This window comes from Equus przewalskii, chromosome 30 (assembly GCF_037783145.1).
Source record: "Equus przewalskii isolate Varuska chromosome 30, EquPr2, whole genome shotgun sequence".
NCBI lineage: Eukaryota > Metazoa > Chordata > Mammalia > Perissodactyla > Equidae > Equus > Equus przewalskii.
This window is the reverse complement of record NC_091860.1, coordinates 4,865,939-4,880,087: the sequence shown is the minus strand read 5'-3', so window position 1 is coordinate 4,880,087 and position 14,149 is coordinate 4,865,939. Positions and strand designations below refer to the sequence as shown.

The window sequence follows — 14,149 nt, the reverse complement described above, 5'->3', positions numbered from 1 at the left end:
TTTCTACGTCAATTCCAAAATATTTTAGCACCCTCAAAGAACACAGCATTCAATCTTTAAAATGATTATAGCATCTCGATATTGCTACAACTCAAGTCAAGCCATCATGGGATGAATCATGTTCCCCAAAAAGATGTTGAAGTCCTAACTTCAGGACCTGTGAATGTGATCTTATTTGGAAATAGGATCTTTGCAGATGTAATGAATTTAAGTTAAGGTCATTCTTAATTAGAGTAGACCCTGAAATCCAATGACTGGCGTCTTTATGAGGAGAGGGAGATTTGGAGACAAGGAGAGGAGCCACACAGAGGGAACAAAACCACACAAAGACAGAGGCAGAAACGGGAGGGAGGCGGCTACAAGCCAAGTAACACCAAGGACTGCCAGCAAACCGAGGATGAGGCAAGGAAGGATTCTCTCCTAGAGCCTTCAAATGGAACACAGCCCTGCTGATGGCTTTATTTTGGACATCTAGCCTCCAGAACAGTGGGAGAATAAGTTTTTGTTGTTTTAAGCCACCCACTTTGTTAGAATAGCCCTAAGAAACTAATACACTCAACCCAATGTTCAAGGATCCTAAGGAAAACCTAAGTAATTCTGAAGACTGACACGTACCAGAAATGTTTACCCACGGTCCTGTGACAACCTACCAATTTTTCTCAGCACCCAAGTGCCGGGCATAATATTACTGTACAATGTATGTGCAATAACAATCATTCCCTGAGGACAATATTCTTCTCTGTAACAGATAAAGCCCATAAGCCCAGGGGATAGGTAAATTAGTGATACAACTTCAGTATCTAAAATTTACTTTCTAGACAAACTACTTGAATAACAAAGTTAATACAGTAATGTCATTTAAAAAAAAAATAAAAAACTTACCTTAGAAGGAGAAACAAACACCCAGTATTTCACTTAAACCTACAACAACAACAAAAATAAAGTTCATTAACTTTAAGAGGATTGCTTCAAGAAGGCTAAGAAGATAATAGTGCTCACCCTTTCAGAAGCATAACTTTTTTATAACAGCTATAAGGAAGAGTACAATTTTACAGATCACGACTGTGTTCGGTACCACCCTTCAAATAGGGACAAACACAAGGGATCTTTTACCACTGCCTCTCCTACTTCAGTTCCACATGGTTTCAACTTCATTTCCGCCCCTTACATTTTATTCTGACAGAAGTATCTTTTTAAACTTCTAATTATATGAAACAACTTTGTAAAATTAGACAGAACTGTTTTTCAAGTTGATGGTACTGTGGGTAAAATGAGAACAAATGTTAAAAGGTATTGGGAGCCCTAACGTATTTCCCCACAGATTACTTACTAATTATGAGTAGGGAACTAGACCTTTACAATGGAGGAATCTGGCAGCCATGGGCTCAAGCAAGCGATCAAACTTAGCAATCCCAACAGTGGGACAACCTGATGGTATATGCCTCCTAATGTGAGGCAATAAGACATACAATGTCACCTATGCTGTATTCTTGTCAAAAAATGTTTAACCTTCAGCTAATAACCAGGACACAATTAAATCCAGAATGTGAGACATTCTATTAGACAACAGACTTGAACTCTTCAAAAGAATCAATTTCACGAAAAATGAAAAAGGGAGGATTCTTCTAGATTAAAAGAGACTACTGACACAGAACAACTGAATCCACTTCATGTTCTAGTAGGCACCTAACCCAGACCACATGCAAAATCTACTCCCTATCTCTACCCACCGAGCCCCCCGCCCCCCGACCCTGCCAAATCCGGCTGGTCTTTCCCACCCCACTAAATAGAAATTCTAACCGTCCAAACGTTCAGCCTCTACTTTCATGCATTACCAAGACATTAGTAGCTATGTGCTTTACTTAATCCTTTTACCCACATAAAAGTTTTTCAATACAACTTTACAGAATTCTACATTGAAATACTTATCCTCAGGTGACTTTTTTTTTCTTTTTTCTTTCCAGGAAGTATAAAATAACTTAAGTATCTTCAAAGATGTTGAAACAAGTAAGGGAATATGCTGAAGGTTATAGAGCTCAGACACACTATAACTGCCAGACATTGATCCACAAGAATGGAGAAAAGGAAAGTATGAGGAGTAACAAGTAAACTGTACGATTTCATGCTAGTAGGAGAGGGGCTGTGGAGTGGGGAGCGACAATGGGTTAAAGGCTAGTCCATGTGCGGTCTCTTTCACTGCCAGGCTTTATGACTACACCTTCCTCAGTGACTACAAAGATAAGTATGAAGGAGGAGTCAGGGAGAAAGATAAAGAAGTTAGTTTCACTATGTTCAACAGGAGACATCCAATCTAAAGTTTCAGTTAAATGCAGTGAGGACTGGGAACACAAGCAGGTGGAGAAGTAGTCAAAAGACACAGAAGAGGTAGTTAGATATCGAGGCAGACGACATGAGCAAGAGTGGGCACAATGGGATAAGAGAATAGGAGCCGAGAAAAAATTCTAGTTAATACTGGGGTGGGAGTGGGAATGAAACTGAGAAGCCCGTAAGAGAGACAAAATTATAAACTTCTAGAAAGTCACATAGCAGGAATTACGTATTATAAGCCAAGGTCTAGGAAAAGTTAGACAAAATAAAATGGAAGAGAAAAGCCTTACTATACACTAAGCAGTCAAAGAAAATTAAAATTATCATCAGGTAGCTCCAAAAACTTAGATCTAAGTGAAAATTATCTGCAAATGTGTGAATAACTTATGTCACCTATTTTTATTTAAAAATATAAGCTATATTAAACCAATGTTAACAGTTTTAACTTTGGTTGGTTTGTTTCTTCCTGTATTCCCCAAACCTGTGGATTCCTCTCTTCAGATTAGGCTGAGCATTGTCTATCCTGGTACTTTACCCTCTCAAGTATTTCGGTTAGAATCTCACTCACTCAACTGCAACGCCCTCCAAGCACAACACTCCTCTAATTGAAATATATTCTATTCTTATCACCACACTCCTCCATCCACATTCATCACACACACACACCTACTAAGCACACAACAACCAGTATATAAAGTTTTTGCCTATCACGGTCCAGTACCGACAATCACTTTTCTCTGCAGTTTCAAAAATACCCATCATAGGCTTTTCATGGCTCTAACCCATCTTCTTCTTCATGTTTCAACAAGGACAGACATACACGTAGAGACACAACTGCACACATCTTTTACTTCTCTTCCCTCAGTCAGATCCAGAACTTGCTATCATGCTATTTTAAAACTTAGCCTCCTCCTTTCTGTCCGCCAATTTCTCATTCTCTTTCCTACCACTAATTACACGGCTCGGCAAATGTTACTTTCCTCCCCCAGAACATCTGTTTTAATCAACTGTGTCTCTCAGCATGATATCCTTACTAGGTATATCAAAAAAGTAAACAAGTAAACAAAACCTTACGAGAAGTACAGTAAATACATCCATAACTAATGAGTTTATAATTCAAGTCCAATACACATATATGTACAACCTATTTAGCAATTCTAACACCATGAACAACAAAATTTTAATATAGCCTCACAAGTAAATAGCAACCGACTTAAAAACACAACTTAAGCAGATTCTTGATCTGCAGTCCTCCTAGCAGTTTTAAAACTATTTGTCTAAAATTAATCCCTAAACAGGCCTCTATTAAAGAAATCAGACTTAACGAGCACAAACAAAAACGTTACGAACAATTCTATCATAAATTCCAGCCAAAGAAATTATTCCACAAAATAATTTTGTAAATTGTACACTTAAACAAGAAATCATAGGCCACTGCAGGGCACTTAAACTTTTTTCTTAATGCACAATCCCTGTTTTCTAAGAATAAAAACGCACAGAATATAAGACTTTTTTTTAGGCCTAAATAAGAGAAGGAAAATATAGTGATTAATATCATAAACTATTCTGGCTAAAAAGAAACAGCAAAATACGAACAGCAGAAAGGATACAGGAAATAATGGGTAACTGGGAAGCTGTAGAGAACACAGTCAAGTGAAAACTGGTAAAGGAAATTCAAAACCAATATTTAAATCTGAAACAAAAATGAGGAAAGAAGAAAAGAAACTTTACTGAAAGCAAGGATATTTCAATAAACGTGACTTTTGCATAGAGTATTTTCGGAAGATTTGTGCCAAGAAGTCTTTCTTAATCAGAAATGGGGTGGACACGACTTTTTCTTGGATTGTTACAAGAATGGAGAAAATATTCCAATTTAAAAAGGAAGAAATATGGCCATGAGTGTGGCCATGAGTTTTTTTGATACACCACTAAACACACCATCCATCAAAGAAAAAAGTAAGTAGGACTTGCACAAAGGGTGAAGGGGCACACCTATATGGTGACTGACAAATAATAACGTACAAATGAAATTTCACAATGTTGTAAACTATCATAACCTCAATAAAAAAAAATTGAGACTTTATTGAAATTTAAAACTTCTGCTCTAAAGACACTGCTAGAGAATAAAAACATAAACCAGACAAGGAGAAAATATTTGCAAGACACATCTGATGAAGGACTTGTATCCAAAATACAAAAAGAACTCTTAAAACTCAACAAAAAGAACCAAATGTTTTAAATGGAAAAAGGATCTGAGAAGACACATCAAGAAAGAAATATACAGGGGCTGGCCCCATGGCCAAGTGGTTAAGTTCGTGCGCTCCGCTTCCGCTGCCCAGGGTTTCGCCAGTTCCGGTCCTGGGTGCGGACATGGCATGCTAGTCAGGCCATGAAGAGGCGGCATCCCACATGCCACAACTAGAAGGACCCACAACTAAAATACACAACAATGTACTGGGGGGATTTATGGAGACAAAGCAGAAAAAAAAAAAATATACAGATGGCAAATAAGCAGACGAAAAAGTGATCAACGTCAAGTCATTAGGGAATTGCAAAGTCAAACAAGATACCACGGCACACCTATTAAAATGGCTAAAATCTAAAAGCTGACAACACTAAATGCTGGTGAGGATGTAGAGCAACAGGAACTTTCATTCACTGCTGGCAGGAATGCAAAATGATACGGCCGCTTTGGAAGACAGTTTAGCCGTTTCTTACAAAGCTAAACATGGTCTTACCATATGTTCTAGCAATCACACTCCTAGGTATTTATCCAAATGAGCTGAAAACTTCCTTCCACAAAAAGTCCTGTATGCAAATATTTATTGCAGCTTTATTTATAACTGCCAAAAACTGGAAGCAACCAAGATGTCCTTCAATAAGAGAAAAGATAAACTGTGAGACATCTGTACAATGGAACATTATTCAGTGATAAAAAGAAATGAGCTATCAAGCTACAGAGACACAAATGAATCTTAGCTAGATTTTGCTAAGTGAAAGCAGTCTGAAAAAGCCACGTATAGAATTATTTCAATTATATGACATTCTAAAAAGTCAAAACCATAGAGACAGTAATTGCCGGGGTGGAAGGAAGCAAGGAAGAGTCCATAGGTGAAGCTCAGAGGATTCCTTTAGGTCAATAAAACTATTTCGTACGATACTGCAATGTTGGATATATGACATTATGTACTTGTCAAAACCCATTAATCCTTAAAATACAAAGTGGGAACTTCAATGTACGCAAATTTTAAAAAATCATTTAGGAGGTCGGGGGAATCCCAGGATGGAAAGCAGATGAGACAAAATAGTCTAACAGTATTACAAATATAGGGAACAAACTTACTGAACGGGGGGGAGGGGAAGAAGATGCTAACTAATTCTGGAAATAAGTGGGGTCTATAAGAATACAGGCAAAGCAACTGTGCTCTAATAAAAACGTTTCCCTTGGGGGTACGAGTTACAAATTCTGGTAATACATCTCTACTGGTATAGTATAGATAGTACATATAGATACTATATAGTATAGTATATACTCAGGTTCCTCAATATTGGAGCAGGAATTTACAGATAAGGGGAGTAGGCTGGAATGATCCATATGGTAATGGATTAGACTTGGAGACACCAACACGAACTCATTTTTAGCTTACCATGGATACAGTTGATTACATAAAGAAATATTACAGCTATGTGTCTATATACTGCTTAGCACACATGTACACATTTCCTTGCTGCCAGTAAAAATGACACCCTAGCAGCAACAAGCACACCTGGCACCCAGATTTGGTTTCTAATACCATTCTTCAAAGGAACCAAGGCTATTTGGAGAAATGGCTGACTCTAGGACTGGGGAAGGAAATACACAAGATGAGCCCCTTGTAGCACCATATTGACCCCTGCCCCTCCCCCATCTGGATTTTAGGTACTTGATTTAAATGTTTATTATTAGACAACTGTCTTCTTAAACAATAACTCAAATTAAAAGTGACAGCATGCATATTTGATATTCAGATTAATATATATTATGCTGTCCCACATTCAAACAATTTAAATAAACTCACATTTCCTTTGTTCTTTTAGACATTGCATTTATGGAGAATGACAGTGCCTGTTTTTCTCATCAAAACACAAATTACAATTATTTAAGAAGTACTGGGGTTCTCTCTAAAATGGATCTCTTATACATGGAGATGTAAATACTGACCCAGTTAATGCATGACAGAGCAGAAAATGAGAAGCCTATTGTATTCCAAAAAAATCTCAAAAACTCAGTACTTTAGTAAACAGTCCTGATCAAGACTTTTCAGACCAAAAACATTAAACATTAAACTTAGTTTTAACTCCCTGAGATCCACTTGCACACACTAAGAGTTTTAATGTGATGATGTAGGATACCAAGATAGCCTATAAGGTAAAAAAACTCAGTTAGTAAAAAGTTTAAGAGCAAAAAGAGTTTTTTCTTGAGCCAATAGGTTAACTTCCTCTTCCCTAAGATTCTACTATTTCATCAAAAGCTACCCGTATCGATAACAGCCACACATTAACCTTTAAAACCACCCTTTTATGATGTTCATTCTGCTCCTATGCTTTTTCAGCTTTCTCTTTACTCCCTTCTAAATGCACTCAATCAATGGATTCTTCCTTCTATACCCTCAAGACCTCAGTCCCATATTTTAATTTCTTAATAACTTTCTAAAATAATTAAGTTAAAAAAAGAAAAACAGAAAGAAATTAACTTTTTTATGGTTCACACAAATTTTTTTTTTTTTTTTTTTTGGTGAGGAAGATTGGCCCTGAGCTAACATCTATTGCCAATCTTCCTTCTTTTGCTTGAGGAAGACTGTCACTGAGCTAACATCTGTGCCAATCTTCCTCTACTTTATGTGAGATGCCACCACAGCATGGCTTGATGAGCAGTGCTAGGTCCGCACTCAGGATCTGAACCTGCGAATCCCAGGCCACCAAAGCAGAGCACACGAACTTAACCACTATGCCACCAGGCTGGCCTCTGATTCACATAATTTTGATCTTGCCTCTGTGACACCTCACCCACTCCCTTCTAGTAACAGTACCTTGATTTTCCATTGGGGAAGCAGCATGCCCAGGTCTCACTTTATGTTGTTATACAGGCTGTGTATTAGTAAGAAAATCATAACCTTGGTCTTTATAAAGCTTAATAGGATTTCTAATCCTCTAATTTACTATAGAAGAAAAATTTCATTCACTTCCCAACTATACTGGTTGCCCAGGCATTAACACCTCCTCCAACTCATTCAGATATTCCTCCCAAACTATACACATTAGCCTCTTAAAGAAAATCTTTGAAATAACTACTTACATTCAGACACTTTCAAATGTATACCAAATCTCATGCTTTAAAAAAAGATAAAACAAAGGCAAATACATCCACAAGTGTAGTGATTATTAAGGTCTGGCAACTGCAAAGTTATAGTCAGAAATTAGTAACTTATTTAAAAAAAGAAAAAAGTACACTTCATAATGCTTAAATTATGCCAATCTACTTCAAATTAACATTGTGATAAGAAGAGTCATTGTAGGAAAAGGACTTGAATAGACATTTTTCCAAAGAAGATATACAGATGGTCAGTAGGCATATGAAAAGATGCTCAACATCATTAATCATCAGGGAAATGCAAATCAAAACCACAATGAGATACCACTTCACGCCACTAGGATGGCTACTGTAAAAACCACCACCACCCAGAAATAACAAGTGTTGGTGAGGATGTGGAGAAAGCGGAATTCTTGTGCACTGCTGGTGAGAATGTAAAATGGTGCAGCCACTGGAGAAAACAGTGTGGTGTTTTTTCAAAACATCAAACATAAATTACCATATAATCCAGCAATTCCACTTCTGAGTATACATCCAAAAGAACTGAAAGCAGGGACTCCCAGCAGATCTGTCACCCATGCTGACAGCGGCATTATTCCCAATAGCCAAAAGGTAGAAGCCACCCAAAGGTCCCCAGGTGGACGAATCGCTAGACAAAATGCGGTGTACACTTGGAACAAAATATTATACGGTGTATATTCCCACGATAAAGAGTCGCTGGAAAACACAATCTAAATCACCTAATAAATGTCTACTCAAATACCAAAAGTGTCACGGAAATCCTTAGATAGCTTCTACATATCCTCTTTCAAAGTAAATGTTAAAAGGTAAATAAACATTCAAACTTTTAGAAAACCAAAAAGTGACACGCAGGTCCACACAAATGATGAACTACTAATACTGATCTCTCAGATCTTTCTGTCCTCTACTGGAAAAAAGAAAACACTTCACGATTCTTAACTTTTATCCAAATTTAAATTATTTTACAAAACATTAAAAACCTAATAATGCAAATTAAAACCAAAACAAGATATCACTATATGCCAACTACAATAGATAAAGTTATATAAAAAGAAAACAAAGACAATGCAAAGTGCTGACAAGGATACCAACAAGTGCAGCACTCATACAGAGCTAGTGGGAATGCTACATTCCACAGCCAGTTCAGCAGTTTCTTAGAAACACGTATTTTCTGTAGACTATATTCTGCGCCATGAACCAAATATCAATAAATTTAAAAGGGCTGAAATCATACAAAGTATGCTATATGCAGTATGACTATTAAGCTAAATTTTAAATTAATAAAAAGATATCCTGAAAGCCCCAAATTTGTTGTTGGAATCTAAACAACACATTTTTAAATAACTCAGAGATCAAAGAAGAGATAAAACAAGAAACGTGAACTGAATGAAAACGAAAACGTGACATCTCAAAACTTGTGGGATGCAGCTGAAGTGGTGCTTAGAGAAAATTTATGGCCATGTTAGAAAAGAAAAAAGGTCTCAAATCAGTGATGTAAACTTCCACTCTAAGAAATTAAATAAAGACCAAATTAAACCCAAAGCAAGCAGAAAAAGGACGTGATAAAGATCAGAGCAGAAATCAATGAAAGAGCAAACAGAACAACGTTGGAGGAAATCAACGAAACCAGAAACTGGTTCTTCGAGAAGACCAGTAATACTGATAACTCTCCAACCAAAATGATCAGAAACCTAGGAGAAAAGACACAAATTACCAGTATCAGAAATGAGACAAGGGACTAACTTCAGATCCTAACGACGGCAAACAGAAGACACGATGATACTCTGAACAACTTTATTCCAATAAATCCAACAACTTAGATGAACTGGACAAATTACTTGAAAGACAAATACCCAAAGATTGCTTAAGAATAAACAGACAACCTAAATAGCCCTGTGTCTAATAAATAAATTGAAGCTGTCTCTAAAAATCTTCCCACAAAGAACAGTCCTGGCCCAGATGGCTTCACTGGTGAATTTCACCAACAATGTGAGGAAGATAATACAAATTCCACATAAACCTCTTAAAGAAAACTGAAAGACGGAAAATATCCCAACTCATTCTATGAGGTCAGCATTATCACCATACCAAAACCAAAGACATTGTAAGAAAAAAAAACCACAGATCAATATTTTTCATGAACACAGACACAAACCATCTCCAACAAAGAACTCATATCTAGAATATACAAAGAACTGTACAAGTCAATAAGAATAAGATAGATAACCCAATGAAAATGGGCAAAGAATTTAAACAGACATCCAAAAGAGACTGACAAGCCCATGAAAAGATACCCAACATCTTTATTCATTAGGGAAATGCAAATTAAAAAACATAAATAATACCACACAACTTACAGAATGTGACCCAGGGATTCTACTCCTTGATATTTACCCCAGAGGAAGGAAATCATACGTCCACACAACGACCGGTACGTGAATGTTCGCAGCAGCTTTATTGCTAACAGCTCCAAACTGGAAACAACCCAAAGTCCATGAACAGGTGAGGAGATAAACGAACTGTGGCATATCCACACAATGGGATACCACTCAGCAATAAAAAGGAATGAACTGCTGACACACCCAAGAAACTGGAGGAATTTCAGAACAGTTTTGCTGAGCGAAAAACTATAGACAAGAAAGACTGCATACCATATGATTCCATCTGCATAAGATTCTAGAAAATACAAACTAATCCATAGTGACAGAAAGCAAATCAATAGTCACCAGGAATCACAAAGGGACTCAAGAAAATGATGGGGGGGGAATAAATATGTTCATTACTGTGATAATGGTGATGGTTTCACAGGTACATACATATGTCAAAACTCCTCAAATTGCACATTTAACTTATGTGCAGTTTATTATACAACAATTATACCTCAATAAAGCTGTTAAACAAAACCCAAATAATGCAAATTAAAGGCTCCATATATCACTACCTCCTGCTAGGATGGCTTTAAATATATACATACACAGGCGTATGATATTTCATATGGTAAGGATACCAGCAGCTGAAACTCTCATTCATTGCTGGTGGGAATGCAGAATGGTACAGCCACTTTGGAAAACATTTTGACAGTTTCTTATAAAGGTAAACACACATTTACCATATGATCCAGCAATTCCTCTTCTAGGTATTCACCCAAGAGAAAAGAAAACATAAGTCCATGCAAAGGCCTCACATGAACATTCATAAAAGCTTCATTCATAACAACTAGAAATTGGAAGCAACCCAAAGGCCTATCAACTGGTGAATGCCTAAACAAACTGTGGTACACCCATCTGTAAAAGAGGAAACAATACAAACCTCAAAAGATCCATATGAGAACAGAAAGGGAAAATGTGAAAAAATACTTAGTAAAACTATAAAGCATGACAGAGAGCATCACATTCATCACTGCTTACTATGGACGCGAAGCTGTGACAGAAGAGCACTCACAAACCACGCAGCATGCAGCCTGCTGTCTGGCTTGTTTCACTAACAGTAAAGCTTTCGAGATTCATCCATGTTGTTTTACGTATCTGGACTTAATTCTTTTTTATTGTTGAGTGTTAGTGCAGTTTAGTGTATGTATGTTACACCTCAATAAAACTGATTTTTTAAACAAACCAATAATATATACCAAAATACAGGTAATTTCCAAAAAACTTTTAAAGATATCACTCTAACTTCAAAATATATTCTATTTTCTCCTGTTGTAAAGGAAAACAGCACAGAACTCAGGGTCAGAGGCCTCAAATTTAAGTCTAAGATTTGCTGTTTATCAGCTCTCAGACCCTGAGCACCTTAACTTATTTGTAAAACAAAGGAAACAACACAAACCTGAAAAGATCCTTGAGAGAATGGAAAGAGAAAAGAACCAGGCACGAGAAAGACTATCCACACTAACCACTGCTTCTCAGAGAAGCAAAGGTTAGAGTAGAAAAACACTCACCAATGAACTGATGGCTTATAAAATCGGTCCCTCCTCAGAAGTCCCCGTCTCTGCCTCTTGCTACCTACGGGACCTAAGACGAGTCACGTAACCTCTCTGAGCCTCCGTTGTTTCCATGTGTGAAACAGAGATTTTTACAGTACATACCACATATTGGAAGAATTAAATGAGTAAATATGTGTAAAGCATGTGGTACAATGCCTGGCACATTAGGTAAGTGCTTTATAAATTGTAGCCCTAATTACGAAAATACAACTATCATCACCCTCTCAGACCTAATCCTAGCCTCCGCCCCACTCCCCGAGCTGCAGCGGTGCAGGCAGGGTCAGTGATCTGGATCTGGACTCACCCGGACAGCTTCATGGAAAAAACAACAGACTTTTTACTTTAGAGGAGTTTTAGATTTACAGAATTATTGCAAAGATAGTGCAGAGAATTCCCCACACACCTTGTACACCATTTCCCCTAATATCAACATCTTACATTATTATAGTACATTTGTCATATTCAATGAGCCAATACTAGTGATAATGTCCATACTGTATTCAGATTTCCTGAGTTTTTCCTAACAAATTTTTCTCTTCTAGGATCCCATCCATAATACCACATATAAACTTTGTAGTTCTATCCTGCAGCTTTTAAAACACAAGTTACTGAAACCTCAGATATTCTAATGAGAGGAGGTATGAGGTGGGGCCCAAAATTAACATTTCTAACAAGTTCCAAAGGTTGCTGATAGGTCCAATCTAAAAATTCACTTAGAATAGCACTGATCTAGGGCCTAGACTCCAGATCTGTGCTTTTCAATACAGGAGCCACTAGCCAGATGTGACTAAACTCAACTCAGATGTGCTGTAAGTGCAAAGCACACACGCGATTTCAAAGACTTAGTCTGCAAAAAAGAATGTAAAATATCTCATTAATAATTTCATATTGATTATATGGTAAAATGATAAAAACATTTATTTCACTTGGGTTCTTTTAACTTATCATGGGACTACTTAAAAAAAAAAAAAATCTTTAAAATTACACAGGTGAGGGGCCAGCCCTGTGGTGTGGTAGTTAAGTTCACATGCTCTGCTTCAGCAGACCAGGATTTGCCAGTTCAGACCCTGGGCACGGACCTAGCACTGCTTAACAAGCCATGTCGTGGCAGACATCCCACATATAAAATAAAGCAATATGGGCACAGGTGCTAGCTCAGGGCCAATCTTCCTCAGAAAAAAAAACTAAAAAAGAAAATTACACAGGTGACTGGCATTGTATTTCTATTGGACAGCAGTGTTCTGGGCACAAGAGCAGCGTCAGCATCACCTGGGGTCTGTGAGAAGTTCAGGTGATTCCCAGGCACATTTAAGTTTGAGAAGCACTAGATTACCAAGAGGGGAGGGGTGCTTAGAGCCGGCAGCATTTGGCAGTTCAGTTCAAATAAAAAGCTAATCAACTACAAACTGAAACTGCAGGATATGTATTAAGTCAATAAAAGTAATACGGCAATGGCTGAATCACAGCGAAGCCATCCACAAATGAGGATGTGGCACAATCAGACTAGTTAACAACTCAAGCAAAGAAAAACCACAAAGATAGTGAGTGGCCCAATGGGTTCTTCCAGAGAGGATGATTTGAAAAGCATGATTTGAAGTACAATGATGCTATGTGGTACCATCATACCTTTTCACATCTGATTCACTGTACAAAACAGTACATTTTACATTACAAATCGTTAAATATAAATGTTTAATTGTTAAATATAAAGTTAAATATAAAATAAAAGTTTAATTTCACTTTTCTTTCCCACTATTTATTACAAAATTGTAATGCCCGTTTTAGGTAGATTTACCTTAAGCTCCTTTTTCCTACTACCAATTTTCTCAGACAGGCAAAATATTAGCACTACCATTTAATAATTCTACACAACACCACATTCACTGTTTTATTTTAGTCAATTTAAAAATCTTATTACCTTTTTATTCTCAGAAATGTCAACTGCATAACCTGAAGTACTTAAATTTGTAAAGCCCATTTTCTATCGGCCTATTAAAAAAAGCACTCAACAGATATTGTCTAATTAATGAAAAAAAGCCAAAGATTACCTACAAATAATACATTGTTTTTCTACAGCATTTACATAGTTTCACTTGTGTCTCACAGCAACTGGACAGGTAAGTAAAAAAAAAACCTAAAGATGCATAAAATATTGACTATATACAGGCAACTAATCTATACAGACGACATTAAGAATCAATGGGTTAGCAATCTTCTCCAACCTCCATGGTTGATAAAGTAGTATAAACAAAACTCTATCAACAAATATGGGGACACACACACACACACACACACAATCTGTTACACTACGCCTTACATATTTAATTTACTTGTCCCCACAGAGAAACACCTCCAGAGCAGCAGACCTACATGCAGGCACCGGTCACGCACGTACGCAGCTTTGCATGGCCGGGGTCAAATCTTCAGAGCCTGTTCTCAGGCACTGCTCTGGGCTCCCAAATCCCTGC

The 14,149-nt window shown here is 37.2% G+C and overlaps 1 protein-coding gene across 21 annotated transcripts in view; it reads right to left on the bottom strand.

Moving 5' to 3' along the window:
* The window catches only part of ARHGAP12 (Rho GTPase activating protein 12), a 118,296-nt gene that overhangs the window by 102,593 nt on the left and 1,554 nt on the right, over positions 1-14,149 (bottom strand). For 19 of the 21 annotated variants that reach the window (XM_070601736.1, XM_070601746.1, XM_070601752.1 and 16 more), the window contains exon 2: positions 883-921. The exons of the other annotated variants lie outside the window; for them this stretch is intronic. The gene's annotated coding sequence lies outside the window, so the exon portion shown is untranslated. The remainder of the gene's footprint in view (positions 1-882; positions 922-14,149) is intronic. 21 annotated transcript variants of the gene reach the window in all.